This window comes from Protomyctophum parallelum (genome assembly GCF_964188405.1).
Source record: "Protomyctophum parallelum genome assembly, chromosome: 2".
In the NCBI taxonomy this organism is placed as follows: Eukaryota; Metazoa; Chordata; class Actinopteri; order Myctophiformes; family Myctophidae; genus Protomyctophum; species Protomyctophum parallelum.
The window spans coordinates 7499752-7521804 of NC_139699.1; the positions used below are offsets into that span (position 1 = coordinate 7499752).

The window sequence follows — 22053 nt, forward strand, 5'->3', positions numbered from 1 at the left end:
AGAAGACTCCACAGGAGTCACAATCCATACTCGAGATACATTTTTACCATGCCTATTGGGAGCCTGACTTTTCTACTTAAAACTTACAAAAACGTTGACGTTTTGCAGAGTGCAGTGTCTGATTGATTGATTGATTGATTTAATACTTTATTAATTTAACAGTTCACAGGAAAGTACAGTTCAACACAAGGCCTGCTAAGAGGATTTAAAACCCAAGAAAGCCTATGGCTTGTTTCCATCGGGGTCCTCAACAGATGCATTGCGGTTCATGTGGGTTCACACACTAACAATTACAATTCTGCGAGATGAATCCCCCCAATGGAAACTCATTGAGCGTTCATAATAAATACTATAATACCCCGCTTAACCCATCCGACGCACTTTGGTGTTGTGAATTGTATTTCCGGTAGTCTATTATCATATTTTTTTCATTGTATACTTTTGCACGTTCATAATGACTGACAGTGCGGGACAGTGAGGGGATTATGTCCAAAGCCGCTACTTTGCAGGAAATTGAAAACATTGAATCCAGTTATTATTTAGCTCTCCTTAATACTTTTCAATTTTATCAGCAGAGGCAGTGCTGCTTCTCACTCTGCACACACTGACTGACCTGCTAAAGTTTATACCTACTTTAAACCATGATATGACAGACCTTGGATTAATTCTTCGAGCAGCAAGCACAAGGTCAGCTGCTGCTGACCACTGTGTGTGGCGCCCACGCACGAGAGAGAGAGAGAGAGAGAGAGAGAGAGAGAGAGAGAGAGAGAGAGAGAGAGAGAGAGAGAGAGAGAGAGAGAGAGAGAGAGAGAATTGATATATAAATATAATGCACTCGTCTCGGATGTTACTCACAACTTCACAAGCAGCAGCTTTCCTTGCAGCAAATTGCAATAATGTCTTGATAATGCTGTCTAGTTTTAACGTGGCTGATTGGGGCGCGGTTGGATTGATGATGTTTGCAATGAATTTATAAAATGAAACTCCTTGCAACGGTTGCGAGCAGTTGCAGTTGCATGAAACCATTATCCGCAACGGCAGTTGCAAGGAGTTCCATTGGTTTGACATGTCCTTAACTGTTTTGTTGCAAGAAGATGCAAGGAGTTGCATTGGTGCGGTTTGGGCTTTAGGCAGAAGTACATAAGTAGGAAATAAACAGTTAATTCTGGTTATTGAAAGCAACTTATTATATGAATATTTCAAATCTTCCAGACTTAGATTCACAGAATGCTCCCTCCCACAAACTGTTTTGACTGGTGCTCATTATGAACCTTGCACAATTAGTCTGAGGTTGAAAATGTCAAACTTCTCACTTGTGTTCTCATACAAACCCCTTAGGCTTACACAACAGCAGTCAATACGGCTTCACGTTATGGATTTTTATGCCGTTCAGACTATGGGTTTTATGGTAAGTCTCCCATTCTCCATTACGGTCGTCAGTACGGTCGTTAGTGAATGTAGTCCAGGCACATATCGAGCACCTGACAAAAAAAGAAACACTGAATTTATTTAAAGGACAAAGGACAAAGGACAAAAGAGACAAAGAATTTCTACAAAGTACTGTACATATCGTAGGTTAATGAGCATAGCAAATAGTTCACTATAGAATCAAAGATGCAAAAAATGTATAAGGAAGAACCCTATGGGGTACAGTATGGCCGGTGAGGTGAGGGATGGATGGAAGTTTAAGATTGTTTTTTAGATTAAAGTTTTATCCCACGATTTTGCAAGCCATTTCACCCAGTGTCAATTATCTAATGTAATCCTGGGCGCTACACTTCCTCTGCCAACCTGGGGGAGCAGCGGACTGACCTCATGCTTTCTTCTATGCATGAGGAGTCCAAACTGCTTCTTTTCACCTGACAGGAGGGAGTTTCCCCGGCCGTACGTAGCATGTGGAAGGAACACGTTATTCCGACCAGTTTCTTTCCCCTTCAACAGGCGCCCCGGCTGGCCAGGGGGAGGTCGTTTAGAGACCAGGATTACTGCATGCTTTTTGTGAGGGCACCTACCCTAGGCTAGGGGACACGGGGAGAACATACACAATTTTTGATTTTTGATATGGTGTTAGGTATGGGGATAAGGTTTTCAAAAACCATCGCAAACTAATTGGGCTCACCCCACAGTGGTCTGTTTGCAATGAATCCAAATTTGTTGGGTGAGTATATGGTTGAAACACCAAATAATTGATATTTAAACCCCGTTTATAGGCATTTTTGCATCCCGGCAGCCATCGTGGATCCCATTTTGAAAAGTATGCCTTTCCAGAGGTAATTTTGTCCTACATTCTTGAGTGGTGCAACCACTCCCTTACGGGGCTATGTGTGTGGATGGGTGGGTGGGTGGCTGTGTGCGTCTGAGCACGAAAACAGCATGGTTGTTTTTCACCACCTATGCACAACACGCACACACACACACACACACACACACACACACACACACACACACACACACACACACACACACACACACACACACACACACACACATTAACTGTATATATATGGTGATTTTGGGTGTGCCAGTGCAGTGCAGTACAGTACAGTACAGTACAGTACAGTACAGTACAGTACAGTACAGTACAGTACAGTACAGTACAGTACAGTACAGTACAGTACAGTACAGTAGAAGGAGCCCCACACGGTAACTGTCATTTATCAACAGTTTCGGACGCAGGGCAGCTTGCCGGAATCGGGCCGGCCCCCTGGGTGCGTTCCTGTGTCAGGATCTGTCCTCATGCATACCACCATACATAAATCTAGTCACCAAAAGCCAAATCTTTACACGTTCCCCCCCAGCTACTACTACCTCAGGCTGGAAATTAGTTTGGATTTCTACATGTAGGTTTTCCGACTGTGGCGGAAGATTGGGAGAGACTTTGCAGTCCTGACAGAAGGAGTGAGGTTATTCCACAGCTTGGGAGCCAGGAGAGCGAGGAGTCTTGAGGCATCCTGAAGCAGTGGCTAGTGATTTCACTGGAGAACTAACAGTTTGAAGCTTGGAAACGGATTCATACTTTGTCGCACAACGGCATCACTATAAGCTTGCACCGTGTTGCATCACGGCACGTTGGGAGCTTGTAGTTCGGCTATAGTTGGCATGCAACACCAACCATGAAATCTAGATGGAGTATAAATTAAGCCCGAGAATACATTGGGCATTCGGCTAAGCATATAGCATGGAAAGGTATTCATGTACTGTATGTGCATGGGTAATAATAATTATCTCAAACATAAAAAACGCACACACAAAACTGAAAACCTCACACAAAATGCTAAACCCTGACAGTCCTTTGCATGATGACTCTTTGCCATCAAATCTCAGTCTTAACTGAGATTTGTGCAAAATTGAAAACACAATAGTAGAAATGGAACACACCATATAGATGACAATGAATGAGCCATTTTTCGTTTTGTAAAATGATTAAGTGTAGGCCTACATTTGTCATAGTCATAAACATAAATCAGCAGCCAGAATATGCAACCAAAACAGTTTTATTTCATTTTTAAAATGTACATTACCGCAAACCGGGCCTGCTCATATAACGCAACACGCAAGTCTCCTCCATAGCCTGGAGCAGTGGAGTCTGTGGGTTAAGTTCATATACCTCCAAACTGAAAAGTACTCCTCAACTGGATCCAGGAAAGGAGAATGTGGTCCTGGAACAACTCATGCACTTGAGCAGCCGAGTGGAAGCTCACATTGTCCCAGACAGCAAATTGATCACAGACCTGAATGTTTAGAGATTTGAATAGTTGTGTGTTGTAGGTTGATGCTTTGATATTTTACAGAAGTGTGTGCACCAACTGAACATTGTGTGTAGTGTTTGGACAATAATGTGATGTGTAATTGACATCACTGTGTAAGGAAAGCCAGAGTCTAATGCAGATACGAGTGTGAAGTAGTGCAAATTGTGCCGAGCGATTAGGTATACCTGACGTGAAGGTTGTGTAAATTGTGCCAAATTTCCGATTGTTGTGTGTTAATAATCGTGAAAAACTGTAAGATAAGGTCAGCTCTAACCACCGATTCCTCAGCAATCTATCAATAGGGCTTGGAATAACACAGGCGCGCACGCACGCACGCACACACAAACGGCATAAAGATACAGGCCTTATTAAAGAGATGACAGTGGGGAGATCATTGGAGGGCAGCGAAATGCATTCCCAAGTCTCATAAAATAATAACTACGCCTTTAAACCTCCCTGTCTCTCCTCAGCCTTCTTTCTTCATCTATCTCGTTGTTCTTCCGCATCGCTTTCTCTCTCTCTCTCTCTCTCTCTCTCTCTCTCTCTCTCTCTCTCTCCAAAGATGTCTTTGAACCGTTAGCCGTATGCAGTTCTTTCTTTTTTCTTAGACATAAGAAAGAAACAAGAAGAATGGGTTCTGTGTTGTTTGTGTTCTGTCTCTCTCTCTGTGGTGCCCTTGTCGAGTTCTCTCCACTGATTACAGAAAATTAGGGTTAATTGTTTCATCTCTCATCTTTTGCTCCACTCCGTCCATGGAAGAAAACGAGCAGTAGCGGGGGGGAGTCTTGGAGATAATGAGGGATGAAACCATGATGGATCTGGCAACCCACTCTTTCGGGCTCTCTGGTAATGCCGGCACGAGCCAGCTCAGCCGTGCAGCAGTGTGAAAATGTGTACTTTAGTCCAAATCCTTCAGGCTAGCCCTCCATGCGAAAGAATCTGAGTGGGAGAGAGGATGGGGAGACAGGCAGAGCAGTGGAAAAGAGAGAAATGGTAGTGGGTGAGAAGAGAGAGGACGAGAGTGATAGTGATGGGAGATACAAAAGAATGACCGGAGTGAGAGCTGGAGAGTTGGGGATAGAGGAAAAGAGATGAGAGGAAATATGAGGATGTGCATGTGTGTGTGTGTGTGTGTGTGTGTGTGTGTGTGTGTGTGTGTGTGTGTGTGTGTGTGTGTGTGTGTGTGTGTGTGTGTGTGTGTGTGTGTGTGTGTGTGTGTGTGTGTGTGTGTGATTTGTGTGCCAGACTAGAGAACACATCATTAGTGAGTAAGCAGAGCAATAGGCCTTCATACTTTTCCTCTATAGCAACAACATGCAAAGGTTAGTAATGCACAGATAGACACACAGGCTCACATTGTTCTCAATCCAACGGATATGGGGATATTTCTTATAGAAAGCATATGGTAGCACTGGGCTGAAGACAAAAATAGTTGCAGGCAGAAGGCTCAAAGCAGAAAAAGGTGTGCCTCATGTCACTCTGATGATAGCTGATCAACGAATTTGTGTATCCTAATTGCATATCCTTAAACATATTTCCCCCCCTTACTCTACCAACATTGGCATCGTTTAGTTTGCAGAGCCCTTTTTTCACTTTGATATGTCATGTACTGTATGTACAGTATACAGTTGAAGACAATAACAAATCTTTGAACATGGCAACAAACATACGTTTGTTTTTAAAACTCAACGAAAGAGAGGCCCAAAATGTGCACACCTAACAAATGCCCAGCACAGAGTTGGCATAAATATTATTCATGGGACACAGTCCCTCTCTGCGCAGCAAGTTATGAAACTTGAAATGTGGGTAAATAGACCACTGTCACCTGAAAAGTGAAATGTGGAGCTTTCCATCATCGTGTTTCTGTGGTACCACAATGCCAATAAACAGCATGGCGTGAAATGGAGCTAAACGGATTATTAACGAGCAGGCATAAGGATTAGCGGTGCAGCTTTGAAGTCAATCTTAAGAAGGGAATTGACTTGGAACGTGCGCACCCCATCCCCTTCAAACTAAAAAATGGCTTATTTAAAATAAAATAAAGTATTTCCAATAATTAACCCCCTAGCATACAGTACATGATATGTGACATGCTACCCTTTCCACCAGAATCAGATGTTCTGGAGTTTCAAGTTCACTGCGTTCACTTTAAAAAAAAATATATTTAATATATATTTACCAGTAATATATGTTTCGTTACAGCACAATATGCAGTCCCAACAACATGCTTCACTGCTTGTCGCTGTAGACTAAAAACGTCTTGAATGATTCTACCCCTGTATCGTTGTTTTTCTTCCTTCCTTTTGTCCCTCTGTTGCTCTCTCTCTCTCTCTCTCTCTCTCTCTCTCTCTCTCTCTCTCTGTCTCGCTCTGTCTCTCTCGCTCTGTCTCTCTCTCTCTCTCTCTCTCTCTCTCTCTCTCTCTCTCTCTCTCTCTCTCTCTCTCTCTCTCTCTCTCTCTCTCTCTCTCTCTCTCTCTCTCTATCTCTAGTATGAGCTAAAATAAAAATGTAAGGTCTCTGTCACCACACATGTTTTTGATAAAGCCAGCACTCATTACCACAGTGCTGACAGTAACAAGTATAGCTATTAGGTGCATGCATGTTTGTGTGTTTGTGTGTGTGTGTGTGTGTGTGTGTGTGTGTGTGTGTGTGTGTGTGTGTGTGTGTGTGTGTGTGTAATTGTGTATGGGTGGGGTTAAACTAACCGCATCCCACTGTGAGCTTTCCAGCCTTAATGATGGCCTCACCTGTATAACAGCAGGTCTCCACCGAGCCCAGTCAGGCACACAAGGTCGGCAGGTTTAAACAACATACTGAATACTAGGAAGTACAGGAGACTTGTAGAAGTATACTGTTAAATCTTCAATATATATATGTAATGGCTGTGGGTTGACTGACACTTTAATAATTAATTTCCAATGAGGGGCGTGTGTTTATTTTGTGTATATTTCTTGTTCACTAAGACATATATTATGCCCCACCTCAAATACTCTCTCATTTCTTCCAGTACTGTGCTCCAATTTCTCCACAGTTTTTCTCTCTCTAAAGCAATATGAGCTAGCTCCGTCTCTTCTTTTTCTTTGATCTTTACTTGTTCAAGCGCTACTCTTTGTAACTCTACGGCTGACAATAGCGACTCTCCCCCCACCCGATGCACCAATACCTCCACCATTTCCCCCTTCTTCATCTCCGGCGCTAACGTCACCGCTAAATAATCAGCCACTAACCGCAACTCCTCTTTCTTCAGGTTATACCACTCACTGAGTTTGCGCATTTTTCCTAAAAACGTCTCTGGTGTAAATTCTGCCATGTTTTCCTTTAAACTGTTACACTTAGACTTAGACTATTTTCCAACAAACTAGATATAAAGGTTCAGTATAGACGAGCCCCCATTCTGTCACGGGTTGCTCCCATGGCTCGCTAAATAACAGATATATAGGAGCTACCCTGACCTAAAAGACGTGGATGGACGTGTGTGCGTGTGAGAGTGTGTGTGTCGTAATGTTGTATGCATGTGTCAAACTAAATCAAAAGCGGCACCGTCCCCCGTATCAACAACAACCCACAGGTAGCACCTGCTGGCTACGGCCAGCTCTGTCGTTGGCCCACAGCCGAAGCGAGGTGCTGGATCTGCAGTAGTTCAGGACGGTGCAGGGATAACAACCCGTAGGTATTATATTTTTATTGCTTTCATTTGTTTTCTTCTTTTTTTTCTCCCGTAGGGTGTTTTCTCCTTTTTATGTATTAGTCTTTGCATAGCCTGAGCTAACGTGTTAGGTTTCTGGTCTAGAGGGGCGGGTCGCGGCTGAGATTTGCGCACGCCCTGATTGGATCTCATCGATCTGTCCGTCACCCCCGGCCCCTCCTCTCCCCCCTAGTGCAGCGCTACATCACATCATTTGGAGCGACGCCCACCCGGAAGGGTTGACTCCCACTTTTAGACCAGAGCGGCCAATGCGTTCCTCCAGGCTTTAAATTTTTGCACCAACAAAAATGAAAGCCTGGTACCGAGGCTAGTCTTTGCACAGCGCCGACACAGGATGGCAACAAGGGACCGTCAGTATCCTTCCCCAATACGCGAAGCTCCACTACTCTCAACCCACCCGGGAACTATAAGCCTACGAAGGACATCCGTTGCTTATCTTCTGGTCCAGTGCAGTTGAGCTGTGGCCTCCGTATGTATGGGTCGGTAATACTAAGTCGAGTCCTCACAACACTTGCTTCACTCCCTAAACACCATGCTGTCCAAACATTTCCACCCTCTCCCGTCCCGTTGTGATGACGTCCATTTATGACGTCGTACCTTCAGTGGCCGGCCTCCTATGTTGTGACGTAGAGGCGGTGCCAACAAAAGAAACCAAATAAACAAACCATGTGTGCAGGATGTGGAATGATATATGTGTATATATAATATGTGAAACCCTCTGCTGCCCCAGAGCACAATATCCTAACAATACGCAAAGAAGTTGAGGGACCAAGCATATTTTCACGGTCCCGTTTGTGCAAGCACCCACCCGCAGGCGTCTAGACCTGGATTGTGGTGAGTTTCTTTGTTAACGCTACGCGTCCCTCGCCCCTCATGAGCAGATGCGTTGCTGATCCAGGTGAGAATGCCTGTGTCACTCGATGCCCATCTGAAAGGGCCTTAAGGGTGTACAAATTGTACAGACTCAGACTTACAGATGAATAAATGAACACTGAGGATTTTAGCCTCCCTATTCTGGGCAAATCATAATTGTGCTAGATCGGATATCTTTGGTATTATTATTATCCCCGTCATAGTCGGACCAGCACAGACACCTCAAAGCAAAAAACTTGTGCTGCTGAGTCCATCCTTACACTTCCAAGTTGAAGACTTGACATACTGCATAAAAGCCATAACAAAGAAAAACAATAGTCGATTTAGTTGGTGGCATAAGTGTGAAATGCTTCTGTGGTTTTGTTTGAGTCCAAGCCATTGATGGTTTTGCACCCTGCAGTAACCTTTTGAGGTCAAAACCCGTCTTTGCTTTGTACAGAGTTGTGATGTTACTGCATTACAATTGTAGGCACATACAACTATATGTCCTCGCTTCAAGAATCATGATTGTTATTGTCACATCTTATACGAGTGCATAAGAGTAAAATGATTTGGTTTTGGTTCCTCAACATTGTACTGTAGTAGCAATCTAACAATCTAACATAATTAATGAAGAATAGCAGCAAATTTCAATAGTATGAACATAAATACAAATTTGAGGTGCTTGAAGGTACAAGGTTCTACTTCCAAATGCTATCTACTGTATGTGTATCTGTATTTACATTCAGTCTTGATATTCAAAGTGGCATGTGCCCGTGTGCATAGTGTATGTGTGAAACAAATTATCATTTTTGGAGCTTCCCTCCTGATCTACTGTAACTACAACTCCTTGTCAACAACCTGTAACCATTATCCCCTAATGGCACTGGTCTTCAACTGGTCAGTCCAGACCGCTGCAATTCTTTGCAACCGGTTGCCTAGTTGCATTGGTGTGGACTGGGCTTTACTGCCAGTTCTGTGGTAACATCCCCAAAATAAACAGTCCATCGTTGGGATGGCTATAGGTTCTTTGATAAGCCTGTGTGTGTTTTGCTGGCACGCCCAAGGCAGTTACCGTTCCCATACCAACCAGATGCAAGCAGTCAGGAAGCTCTTGGTGGTTCCTCTGCGGAAGGCCTGTAGATTAGAACATTGGGCCCCTTGCCAAACTTTGTCAGTCCCCTGAGGTGAGAGAGGCATATCTGTGCCGTCGTTTTCACATGGCTGTCTGTGTACATCCCACGTGAGTTTCTCACTGATGTGGATGCAGAGAAATGTGAGATTCCTGACCCTCTCCACTGCGGCACTTCATATTCATAAGAGTGTTTATATGAGTGTACACAGTATGTGTAAAACATTGCATCTATGCTTTACACAGAATATATAATTTTCTTTCAGATAACTATTTTATGGGGAATGTTGATTCCGGAAAAAAACTGTAGATTAGCAAAGCAAAATAACTTTTACTGGGGCTTTAGGCAAGTAAGATGACTTTAAGATGACGGTTAAGAGTTGCCTTGTGGGTTGAATATTCGGCTGTTAAAAGTAACTAAAATTACACTTGAGCTTGAAGGGTTTGAGGCCAGGGGCGATTAGCCAGCCTCTCTGTGAGTGCTTGATTTGGCGCTGTCTGTCCAACAGCTGCTCTTTAAATGTTTGCAGAATTCTTATTAAAACATGGTGCATTGATCTTCAGATGAGCCGCAGCGTTCTTTGAGCCCAGCAGCCAGTGTGTGTAAGAGAGAAAGCAGACTGGAACAGTAGTTCGTAATCTCCAAGGAATCCCAGCGCATCTTAATAGGATACAGAAGATCTTGGGATCGTATAGGTTACCTTAACTGAACTAACAAATGAACAACCACTCGCATGCATGCACGCACGCACGCACATAATGATATATTGTACATCATGCATTGCGAGCTTGTACATTTTCAGTGCGGGACACCGGCATGTATAAATCAGCCTGTATAGACTGCATTCCTGTGTAAAGTAATAAGATATCCAGATAAGTTCAGTATATACAGTAATTGCGAAAAGAAAACAATTTACAATTTAGGCAATTTACAATTTAATCCAGAGCGATTTACAGTAAGCAAGAACGACATAAGGTAATACATCAAATGCATAGAAATGGTCATCTAGGATGATAAGAACGTATCATCCGTCGAACAGTAGAATATCCGTACATTGAATAAAAACATTGCCTTTGCGTACGGTCGTCGAGGCTAGGGAAAGTGACAGAAAACACTAGTGACACAGTCCCATGTTATTGTGTGTAGGCGAGCGTGTGTGCGTGCATTCGTGTGTGCGGTACTGCCATTTTCAATTATGGACAGCTACCCCATGAGGGAGGCTTAATGGCACTGTTGCACACCCAGTTGTATCATTTCCAATTAGCATAAGACCTAAAGCCTGCGCGTCTCCGTCCTGTCGGTGTGTTTAATTGTCTTTTCCATGTTCAGTCTGCAAAAGTCAGTAAGTCGGCAGCAGCTGGCTGTTTCGAAAGATTATGGGAGTCCTAGCCTGGCCAAATAGCCCTCTGGAATCCACAGAGAAGACGGTTAATTAAATGGCCTTGCTCTTATACTCTCTCTTTTTCTCTCTCTGTGCCTCTCTCTCTGTGTGTGTCTCCCTGGGATGTGTGTGTCTCTCTCTCTCTCTGCATCTCTTCCCCATCATATGTGTCATATATCATTTTAGTCCGTCTCCATCTCTGCCCTGTTTCGCTCACCTCACCCCATCCACTTTGCTTCATTTACTTTTATTTCTCTCTCTCTCATTCAGTCTGCCTGTCTCGCTTTCTTTCGCTGTTACACTTTTTGGTCTTCCGTTTCCATCGCACCTTTTACTTGGAATACCTACGCACCTACGAATACCTACGCACGCACGCACTCTTTATCTCTCTCTCTCTCTCTCTCTCTCTCTCTCTCTCTCTCTCTCTCTCTCTCTCTCTGTGTGCTGCGACTCTCCTTCACTGGTTTTGTTGTTGTCTGTTGTAATAAACGTCTTCTCTCAAAAGGCCCAAAGGACTGGACTAGTTGGGGAGCTGCAGTATTATGCTAAATGAGAGGGAGAGGTGGGATGTTGCGGGGGAGGACGACTGGAGCAGAGTGAAGAGTTCCGCACAACCTTCTACAGTCTACAGTGTCAGCAGATTACGGGGAAGAAGGGGGAGAGAGAGAGAGAGAGAGAGAGAGAGAGAGAGAGAGAGAGAGAGATTGAAAGAAGTAGAGGAACAGAGGTGCTGATTGGGGTCACCGCAACACTCGCTCTAACAATGTGTGGGCGGTTGGGATGAAAAACGGACGAGTAGGGAGTAGCAATGACAGTGGGAGAGAAGAGGACTGACTTTGACTCATTAGCCGCTAACGATGTAGAACGCACACACGCACATACCGTACGTACGCATGCACGTGTGTGCGAGTGTGCACACACACACACACACACACACACACACACACACACACACCTGAGCAAACAGTCCTGTTCATGTTGACATTTGGAGTATTTCTTCAGTATACAGTATATTGCATCGTTCACTTTTGTGCTCAGCAGAGTGAATCTGGCTGATCTCCTGCTAACTCATAGGAGAGTAGCAGAGTTAAATCAGACTTTTCCGTGTAGCCTTGCCACCGTAAGTCTCTTAAGATTTGGAATTCATGTTTGTCATGATCAAGTAAAAGTGCCTGACGAGGGTTGCTGGTTCTGGCACAGTCTCGGTGTATACTGTTAAGATCTATCACTGTTCAGCGATTCAACTTGTAACGAGCCAAAGTCTATTCTAAGCTTTAAACTCCAACTCAACCCTAACTCAGTCCCCATGCTATCATTGTGGATGTATTGTAATCATGTCAGAGGTAAAAATGAAACATTTGAAATACTGTTGATAGAGGTAAAAGGTGAAAAGTTTGGTGAAAATAAATCGGTTGGATAGATAACTGTGGTTTCAGATGAGCGCTAGATGCTTGCTCATAAAAAAATGTAATATTTTTTAAAATTCCAACGACTCTAAATGTGAATTCACCCCAGGCATGATATACGTTTCCAGCATTTGCTTGTGTGCGCTCCAAGATAGCCTACACAAATCGATTGATACGTTAGAACTCCTTTGGGCATCCCAGGTTCTCAACCCACATGGTTGAGAACCACTGCCCTATGGTGTTGGCCATTGCCAAGGGGTAAGTGTGGCTTTTTCATTTTGCTTTTAGTATAATTCTTCTCCCTCAGGAAACTGAACCCTGGCCTGTTTACAGCACAGCAGCAGCAGTGTAGCCATCCGTTGCAGTTATTCACAGGGGTGTCCTCACAGATTGATTCACTTCTCTAACCTTTTCCATTTATATGCATATTGTGTTTTCCCGTTCAGACTGTAATGGTGCTTAATCCACAGGTCCAAATCATTACGCTATACTCCAAACATGCATTATGATCAGAAATAATGCACTAGGTTGCAAACTGTGAATCTATAAGTTATGCTATGTTGCTGATCCATTTCAGACAAATAAGCGATAGCGACAATTTATATGCGAAAGTCATTCAGTCAGATAGACTCGAGCGGCTTCATGATATATGCTCACGGAACATACATGTACTCGAGGGGTTAATATGATGCATTACTATGTGGGTGTATTCAGTGTTTGCAAGACCCACACGTCATACGCTGATATGACAGTCAGCTGACCAATTGGGCGGGGTATTTCACCTCCTAGACCATAGATATGAAAAGAATAGATGCCTCATTGGCCGCGGCAGTTCGTTGGAGCGATGTGTGTTGAAGGAGGGGCGGAAGAATTTACACTGGGCGAGGAAGTACACCGGGAGTGTAGAAGGCACGTTACGTCATGCACATGTACAGACCCGAACATGCGCTCTGTGGCGCACACTTCATTTTAGCTCGCTAGCTATTAACGCTAATGATGTAGCATCTAAATCTGGACAAGCGTCATACTAAAATTTAGATGGGGACATCCTGGTCCTGTTTGTTTCTTTTGTTTTAACCCATTCTGACCTGAGATCAGATTCATACGAGGTTTCCACTGGACACACACTGGTCTGATTGACCCATTCTGACCCGAGATCAGATTCTATAAAAATGTCAGTAGTTTTTCGATTTTTCAAAAATAGCAGACCTACAAGCTCGTAGCGCGCCACTCGGTGGCGTGCTATGAGCTTGTAGATCTGCTATTTTTCAATAGCTAAAGCACGACATGATGCTGACACCAAAATGGGTTCCCGTTCAGAATGGGTTAATGGATTCCTCCTGTGGAAAAATGAGATGTCAGTATGTAATAATATTATTGTACGAATGATTGTACGTACGAGTGGTACACTCGGACGATTTTGTGCGTGGGACGTAGGTCCCCGTTTATAAGTGGCACCAACGTCAATTATTGTTCAGATTTACGCTGAAGAAGGCCTCTGGGTCGAAACGTCTGTGTGTTTGCTTGCTGCTTGCTATTGGATACAACGTGAGTGCTGGTATTCTTTTCTATGACAGAAGATTGTGTGCACATCTCAATGCCTATATTCAGGTCAGGTGCTGGATGTCAGGCATCAAGGCATACATCAAAGAAGAGGAAGAACATCCGCACACCAGTTTGTAGAGCTCCGAGACTTACTTTATTTAGTGACAACGAATATGCAACGTTTCAACTGTCTAGGTCTTCATCAGGCAAAATATGATATTTTGCCTGATGAAGACCGTCCTATATAAATAAAGTTATTATTATTATCATTGGACCCAGTGGGCTGCTGTTTGCATAGATGGTGACTTATCATTGGACCCAGTGGGCTGCTGTTTGCATAGATGGTGACTTATCATTGGATCCAGTGGGCTGCTGTTTGCGTAGATGGTGACTTATCATTGGATCCAGTGGGCTGCAGTTTGCATAGATGGTGACTTATCATTGGACCCAGTGGGCTGCAGTTTGCATAGATGGTGACTTATCATTGGACCCAGTGGGCTGCAGTTTGCGTAGATGGTGACTTATCATTGGATCCAGTGGGCTGCTGTTTGCATAGATGGTGACTTATCATTGGACCCAGTGGGCTGCTGTTTGCGTAGATGGTGACTTATCATTGGATCCAGTGGGCTGCTGTTTGCGTAGATGGTGACTTATCATTGGATCCAGTGGGCTGCTGTTTGCGTAGATGGTGACTTATCATTGGATCCAGTGGGCTGCTGTTTGCATAGATGGTGACTTATCATTGGACCCAGTGGGCTGCAGTTTGCATAGATGGTGACTTATCATTGGATTCAGTGGGCTGCTGTTTGCATAGATGGTGACTTATCATTGGATCCAGTGGGCTGCTGTTTGCATAGATGGTGACTTATCATTGGACCCAGTGGGCTGCTGTTTTCATAGATGGTGACTTATCATTGGACCCAGTGGGCTGCTGTTTGCATAGATGGTGACTTATCATTGGACCCAGTGGGCTGCTGTTTGCATAGATGGTGACTTATCATTGGATCCAGTGGGCTGCAGTTTCAATAGATGGTGACTTATCATTGGATCCAGTGGGCTGCAGTTTCAATAGATGGTGACTTATCATTGGACCCAGTGGGCTGCTGTTTGCATAGATGGTGACTTATCATTGGATCCAGTGGGCTGCAGTTTCAATAGATGGTGACTTATCATTGGATCCAGTGGGCTGCAGTTTCAATAGATGGTGACTTATCATTGGATCCAGTGGGCTGCTGTTTGCATAGATGGTGACTTATCATTGGATCCAGTGGGCTGCTGTTTGCATAGATGGTGACTTATCATTGGATCCAGTGGGCTGCTGTTTGCATAGATGGTGACTTATCATTGGATCCAGTTGGCTGCAGTTTCAATAGATGGTGACTTATCATTGGATCCAGTGGGCTGCAGTTTCAATAGATGGTGACTTATCATTGGACCCAGTGGGCTGCTGTTTGCATAGATGGTGACTTATCATTGGATCCAGTGGGCTGCTGTTTGCATAGATGGTGACTTATCATTGGATCCAGTGGGCTGCTGTTTGCATAGATGGTGACTTATCATTGGATCCAGTGGGCTGCATCAGTGTGAGGGATGGTGATAACACAGGGCTGAGTGTCTCCACGGCCCTTCATTAGCCACTAATCTACTGATTATCGTCATTAGAAAGGTTGTAATTGTGTGTGTGTGTGTGTGTGTGTGTGTGTGTGTGTGTGTGCATGCGTGCATGCATGACAAAGTGTGTCCGTGAAAACAACTGCATGTGCAGCAGTGTTTGTATTAGTGTGTGGTAGCATAATTAATTTGTACAGTATGCATTGTGCCTGTGCATGCGTGCGTGCGTGTGCATGTGCGAGCATGCGAGAGAAAGAGATTAATTTTGGCATGCTGCTGTGTATATTATCCAGGTGATTTATTATCTGGGAAACGCGGTCCCCTGTTCCCTAAAGCTCCATTGTCCTTTTGCCAATTAATTCTGAATATGTTACGACCACCGGGAGAGAGAGAGGGTGGGAGGATCAAAGTAGACAAAGAAGAAGAACCAATAAAGTCACAGGTCAAATGCAAAGTTCATTATACTTTATATACATGGTAATTCCTCCCCGTTTTTGTTTTTACGCCTCCTGTTCCTTTGCTGCCTCTACTTTCTGATTCCATTGATTCCTGCCTATGTATTTATTTCTTTATTTAACAGTCGAGGAATTCAAATATCTCGGGGCCTGGACTGCTGCAGCGGAACTGGGCCTGAAGGTCCGGAGGGCACTTGCCTCGAATGTCCTGCATGGAATGATATGAGGAGAGTGTGTGGAGATCAGACACGGGAGAAGACCTCGAGAGGCGGCTGTTCGTAGCAAAGTCAGAGAGAGAAGGGTGAGGGTGGCAGAGCACTGTCTGCCCCAGGAACCCTGAACTAGTGGCAAGACCCAGGGCAAAGCTAGGAAATGCAAGAAGCGCACCACCAAGTTATTAGTGCAGCTGTGCCCGGCAGCTGGCAAAAACTTAGATTTCCATATGGAGCTGACCTGTCCTGACCTTCCATATGTTGATCTGACCTCATCAAACCATGTACACTCAAAACACACTCCATATATGGCCAGTACATAATTCATTCCATATATTTATCTGACCCCCCATTCCAAAGCGCCAGCACTCCCCCAGCAGTCGACACACAACCTCAGGTGTCTTACTGGTGCGTGCGTGCATGCGTGTGTCATATAAATAGGCTAGCTGTCTCAGAGGGATGGAGAGGGTCTCAGCATGGCTGCCTGTTAGATTGCCTAGGTGATCTCTCTCTCTCTCTCTCTCTCTCTCTCTCTCTCTCTCTCTCTCTCACTCACACACACACACACACACACACACACACACACACACACACACACACACACACACACACACACACACACAGAGCAACTGCTGTTGCTGTTTGAATGAGGTTGCCAATAAAGGAAGCAGGCAGAGGATCAGACAGATGGAGGAAAGTAAAAGGCTGTGGCTGAATGGGGACACAGAGCTTCCAGGTGGTGTAGAGTCGTAGTGGACTGTGGGGACATACAGAGAGCTCTCAGGTGGTGTAGAGTAGTAGGGGACAGCTCTTTCAGATGTACAGTGCAGTAGTTAAGTTATGCAGGACAAAAGCAGCCCGCTAATGCATCTCCAAACTGCATACAGACTAGAGACCAGGAGGACTGCCTTGATCTTGTCAGTATTACTATTATTGCTTAGATAATGAAGGGGCTGTGCGAGTGCAGCAGGTGGCTATCACCATCTTGAATCTTAACAAATCATGCACACTCTACGCATGGCTCTGCTGCATGAAGCACAGTGTCACCACACTAATTGTATACACTGTTGCGGTCACACAGCCATGCATGTCATTTTCTACAGTTCAGATGTGAGTGACATTGTGGAAAGGCTGGCCGATAGCCGGAGGCTCCATAAAGCAGCAGGTACACAAATACATGTTGGGTATTTTATTTACCTAAAAAACAGTCAGTGCAGAGAGAGAGAGAGAGAGAGAGAGAGAGAGAGAGAGAGAGAGAGAGAGAGAGAGAAGAGAGAGAAGAGAGAGAGAGAGAGAGATATGGAACTGATGATCACCTAGGCAATCTAACAGGCCAAAAACAATGTTCCAAAAATAGGAAATGAAATACTGAAACAACAAACAGGAACTTAAGAATACTGTAGGCTATGCCTCCTTCCATTGCCCTGGCAGCTCTCCCCTCATGTTCTTCCTGGCTGGCCTCAAGTCAAACTGCACTCTCTGCCTCACCTGCAGAATGATTGCTCTTAAACAGGTTGGGCAAACCATCCCCTAATCACACTCAACTAAATAAGATAAATGTAATATAAACAAACACCCCTCCTCCTCTACACTACAGTATACTTGGCACCCTCCAATCTAGAGTGGAGTGCCAGCACTGCAGAGGAGAGACAGGTGGCCAACAAATAATTCAACTTAAGTGTCAACAAATACTCACAAACATATTTAAAACTCTTTCATTGTGTTAAATTACTTTTAATCTGTACAATATACGAAACATGCCACATCATTCCCATCCAGCTGGTGTTGTCAAGCAGTTAACTTGAGACGAATAACAGTCTAAGGTCGTCTTCACACCAGCAAGCTTTACTGCGATTAAAACGAATCCTGCTGCACATTGTCGGAACGTGCTCTTCGTTTGACAGGTGTGAAGGCTCATTCGAATCCTAATGCGCATCAAAGAACCACATTCTACTCCGCCGAAAAACGGGGGTTTCGCTTCGCTTCCAATCGCACTTGATTTCGATGCGGTGCAGGTGGGAATGCAATCCGTAGCAAATAAAGGAAATGAAGCAAACTATCATGTGGCGGATAAGGAGCTAAACACAGTTGGAGGCGGAGAAGGGATATTAATTTTATGCAGTGCTGTCCCGTTAGGTTACCATGTGACGTGGTCAAATAAGGAGACCGAAGCCTTGAGGAAACACATACAAAACACTGCAGAGTAGCCTACAGAATATTCTGTCTGTCGTGCGTAAACATGGAGGGCTGTCACATGTGTGTGGGTATCCGAGGGAAGACTTTCTTCATCTTGTTTAAATATAAATACTTCAAAATTAAAACACATGTTTAGCTCAGCATGATCTATAAACTGTATAGCTAACATGGCATATGCATAATAATCGTAGGCTATATGGTGATCGGATCATCAATGGGACTCTGGAAGTATACTAAGGTAAACTTCGGATCTGCTCCCGTCTCTGCTGTGCCTCGTTCATGTGCCCAAAAGAACAGTGGCTGACACACACGCACACACACACACACACACACACACACACACACACACACACATAGACAGTAAGTCCCCAACGACACACTGCATCCGTTACCCTCACTTTACGTCAAAAGTCCTAACTATTGCCCTGGGTCATGGATTAGAGGTCCAGGCACCTTGGCTGGTAATCCAGTCTGGCAGTGTGCCACGGGTTCGACTCCCGAACCACGGGTTCGACTCCCGAACCCGACGGCTCTTACTGCATGTCTTCCCCCCATAGAGTATAAAGAAGGATAGAGACTGAACTGGCGCGAAGCTCAGCCAACCCCCCCCCCCCCCCACCCCCTCCCCTCTATCCATGTCAGTGGAAGTTGCTCAGTGGCGTTTTGAAGCACCCGGAAGGACCGTCTACTTCCACCTTTTTATTTATTTATTTGGGCGCCAAAATGTCGTGCCCAAAATGCGGAAGTGCAAACGCACTCCACGTTAAAGCCCAGCTGCACGGGATTTCTTCTTCATACTTCTGCGGGTCCGCCTGCAGTCCCTCCTCTTACCACTAGGGCCTAGTGTTTCAACATTGGAGAGTCTCGCTGGGGCCCATCTCTCTCCCCATTTCCTGCCAGCCTACTGTTTGTCCCTCCATGAAAAATGCCCCTTGACACAATATTTTCTACTGAAACAGAACGTTTTAACTGTCACACACAAAGTATTAACAATAGTCACTAGCTAGGTGATTGGGCTCGATAAAGACCTGGCGCAATAAGGTGATCGTTATCAATAAAAATTAACGAGCTCCATCCCTAGACGTGGTGCATTCAAATACGAGAGCCAATTAAAGTTTGGGGAATATTGAAAGCTGAATGGAGCCTACTCAGACCAACAGTGGAAACTGTTCCATTGGGACATTATATTTTAGGTGACTGTGGTGTTCATAATAAAGCGTAATAATATGCAATTGCTTTCCGTTGTGGAGAGTGTTTGTTCTTGTGGGTTTGGATTTTGTCGTCACGATACTTTGAGATCGTTACATTGAGGAAATGGACACTTGTAGGACTGCTATCCACTGTAAATCTTGTTGTGGCAAGGTTGTGGCATTATTGAGATGGGAAATAAACTCCTGGAGAGATCTAGTTAATAAAAACAAAATATATTGTCAACAATCCGCAGGGTTTCGTGTTAGAAGGTGTTCAGTGAATGGTGAACACTCAATTATTCTCCCATAGTCTCCAACAACAATATTGGTATAGCTTCCTTGGAGCTACAGAGGTGCCCACAGCTGTGCCAAGAGTCTGAATACTGAATTAGTTTCATGAATAAAACAGTTTTCCTATAACACCCAGTTCAACAGTTCACAAACAAAGGGATTTGGGGATCTCCAGCTGTGTCTGAATAAGCTATAGGCCTATACTATCCAGGAGGGTTAGGACTTAACGATAACTCCTATTAGCCCTTTCAGACCCCAGGGCCAATGCTACAAATATCTTCTTAATCCTAACAGTCAGCGATGCTCAAACCTTTTCATGTCAAGGATCTCATGTCAAGGATATGTATCTCAAAATATTTTGTTCCAGGAACCCCCAGAAGCAAATAAGTCAGTTAAAAATGTTTGCTTTAACTCATTGACTGCCAGAATTGTATCAGTCTGTGTCCGTTCCCTGCAAAAGGTCCTTTCAGTGAGGTGCCTTATTCAAAAGGTCCTTTCAGTGAGGTTCCTTATTCATAAGGTCCTTTCAGTGAGGTGCCTTATTCAAAAGGTCCTTTCAGTGAGGTGCCTTATTCAAAAGGTCCTTTCAGTGAGGTGCCTTATTCAAAAGGTCCTTTCAGTGAGGTGCCTTATTCAAAAGGTCCTTTCAGTGAGGTGCCTTATTCATAAGGTCCTTTCAGTGAGGTGCCTTATTCAAAAGGTCCTTTCAGTGAGGTGCCTTATTCAAAAGGTCCTTTCAGTGAGGTTCCTTATTCATAAGGTCCTTTCAGTGAGGTGCCTTATTCAAAAGGTCCTTTCAGTGAGGTGCCTTATTCAAAAGGTCCTTTCAGTGAGGTGCCTTATTCATAAGGTCCTTTCAGTGAGGTGCCTTATTCATAAGGTCCTTTCAGTGAGGTGCCTTATTCATAAGGTCCTTTCAGTGAGGTGCCTTATTCATAAGGTCCTTTCAGTGAGGTGCCTTATTCATAAGGTCCTTTCAGTGAGGTGCCTTATTCAAAAGGTCCTTTCAGTGAGGTGCCTCATTCAAAAGGTCCTTTCAGTGAGGTGCCTTATTCAAAAGGTCCTTTCAGTGAGGTGCCTTATTCAAAAGGTCCTTTCAGTGAGGTGCCTTATTCAAAAGGTCCTTTCAGTGAGGTTCCTTATTCAAAAGGTCCTTTCAGTGAGGTGCCTTATTCAAAAGGTCCTTTCAGTGAGGTGCCTTATTCAAAAGGTCCTTTCAGTGAGGTGCCTTATTCATAAGGTCCTTTCAGTGAGGTGCCTTATTCATAAGGTCCTTTCAGTGAGGTGCCTTATTCATAAGGTCCTTTCAGTGAGGTGCCTTATTCATAAGGTCCTTTCAGTGAGGTGCCTTATTCATAAGGTCCTTTCAGTGAGGTGCCTTATTCAAAAGGTCCTTTCAGTGAGGTGCCTTATTCAAAAGGTCCTTTCAGTGAGGTGCCTTATTCATAAGGTCCTTTCAGTGAGGTGCCTTATTCAAAAGGTCCTTTCAGTGAGGTGCCTTATTCAAAAGGTCCTTTCAGTGAGGTGCATAAGGTGCCTTATTCAAAAGGTCCTTTCAGTGAGGTGCATAAGGTGCCTTATTCAAAAGGTCCTTTCAGTGAGGTGCCTTATTCAAAAGGTCCTTTCCTTATTCAAGGGCAATTATCCTGAGACTTGAACCTCCTTTTCCGCGGGAGGATGGCACTCAGAAAAACATAACAAATAAATAGCAGATTAAGCTTGTAGATCTGATATTTTTTACTATTTTTAACCCATTCTGACCTGAGATCAGATTCATGCAAGTTTTCCACTGGACACACACTGGTCTGATGAACCCATTCTGACCTGAGATCAGATTCTAAAAATGTCAGTCGTTCTTCGATTCTTCAAAAAATAGCAGACCTACAAGCTCGTATCGCGCCACTCGGTGGCGCGATATGAGCTTGTAGATCTGATATTTTTCAATAGCTAAAGCATAACATGATGCCAACACCAAAATAGGTGCCCGGTCAGAATGGGTTAACTCTGAATCCTGAAATCCTGAAATATTTTTTACATAGCATGTTATGTAGACAGATGCCAGGTCATTATTGATACACTACTATCTATAGTGTTTATAGCTTCAATGTACGGATATTATTCTGTTGACGGGTGATAGGTTCTTAGTTTACTTATGATCCTAGATGACTATCTCTATGATGTATTACTTTGTGTTGTTCTTGCTTACTGTAAATTGCTCCGGATTAATGCCTAATTTGTAAATTGATGTGCGGTTTCTACCAGCAACGATACGCTACTTCATGCCCATAAGAAAACAGAACCCGGGAGTCGGGACCTATCCTATCCT

At 44.1% G+C, this 22053-nt stretch overlaps 1 protein-coding gene across 1 annotated transcript in view; it reads left to right on the forward strand.

Moving 5' to 3' along the window:
- Nucleotides 1-22053, forward strand: part of LOC310877409 (neural-cadherin) — a gene marked incomplete at both ends in the record, with an annotated part of 328331 nt that overhangs the window by 71329 nt on the left and 234949 nt on the right. The window lies entirely within an intron of this gene.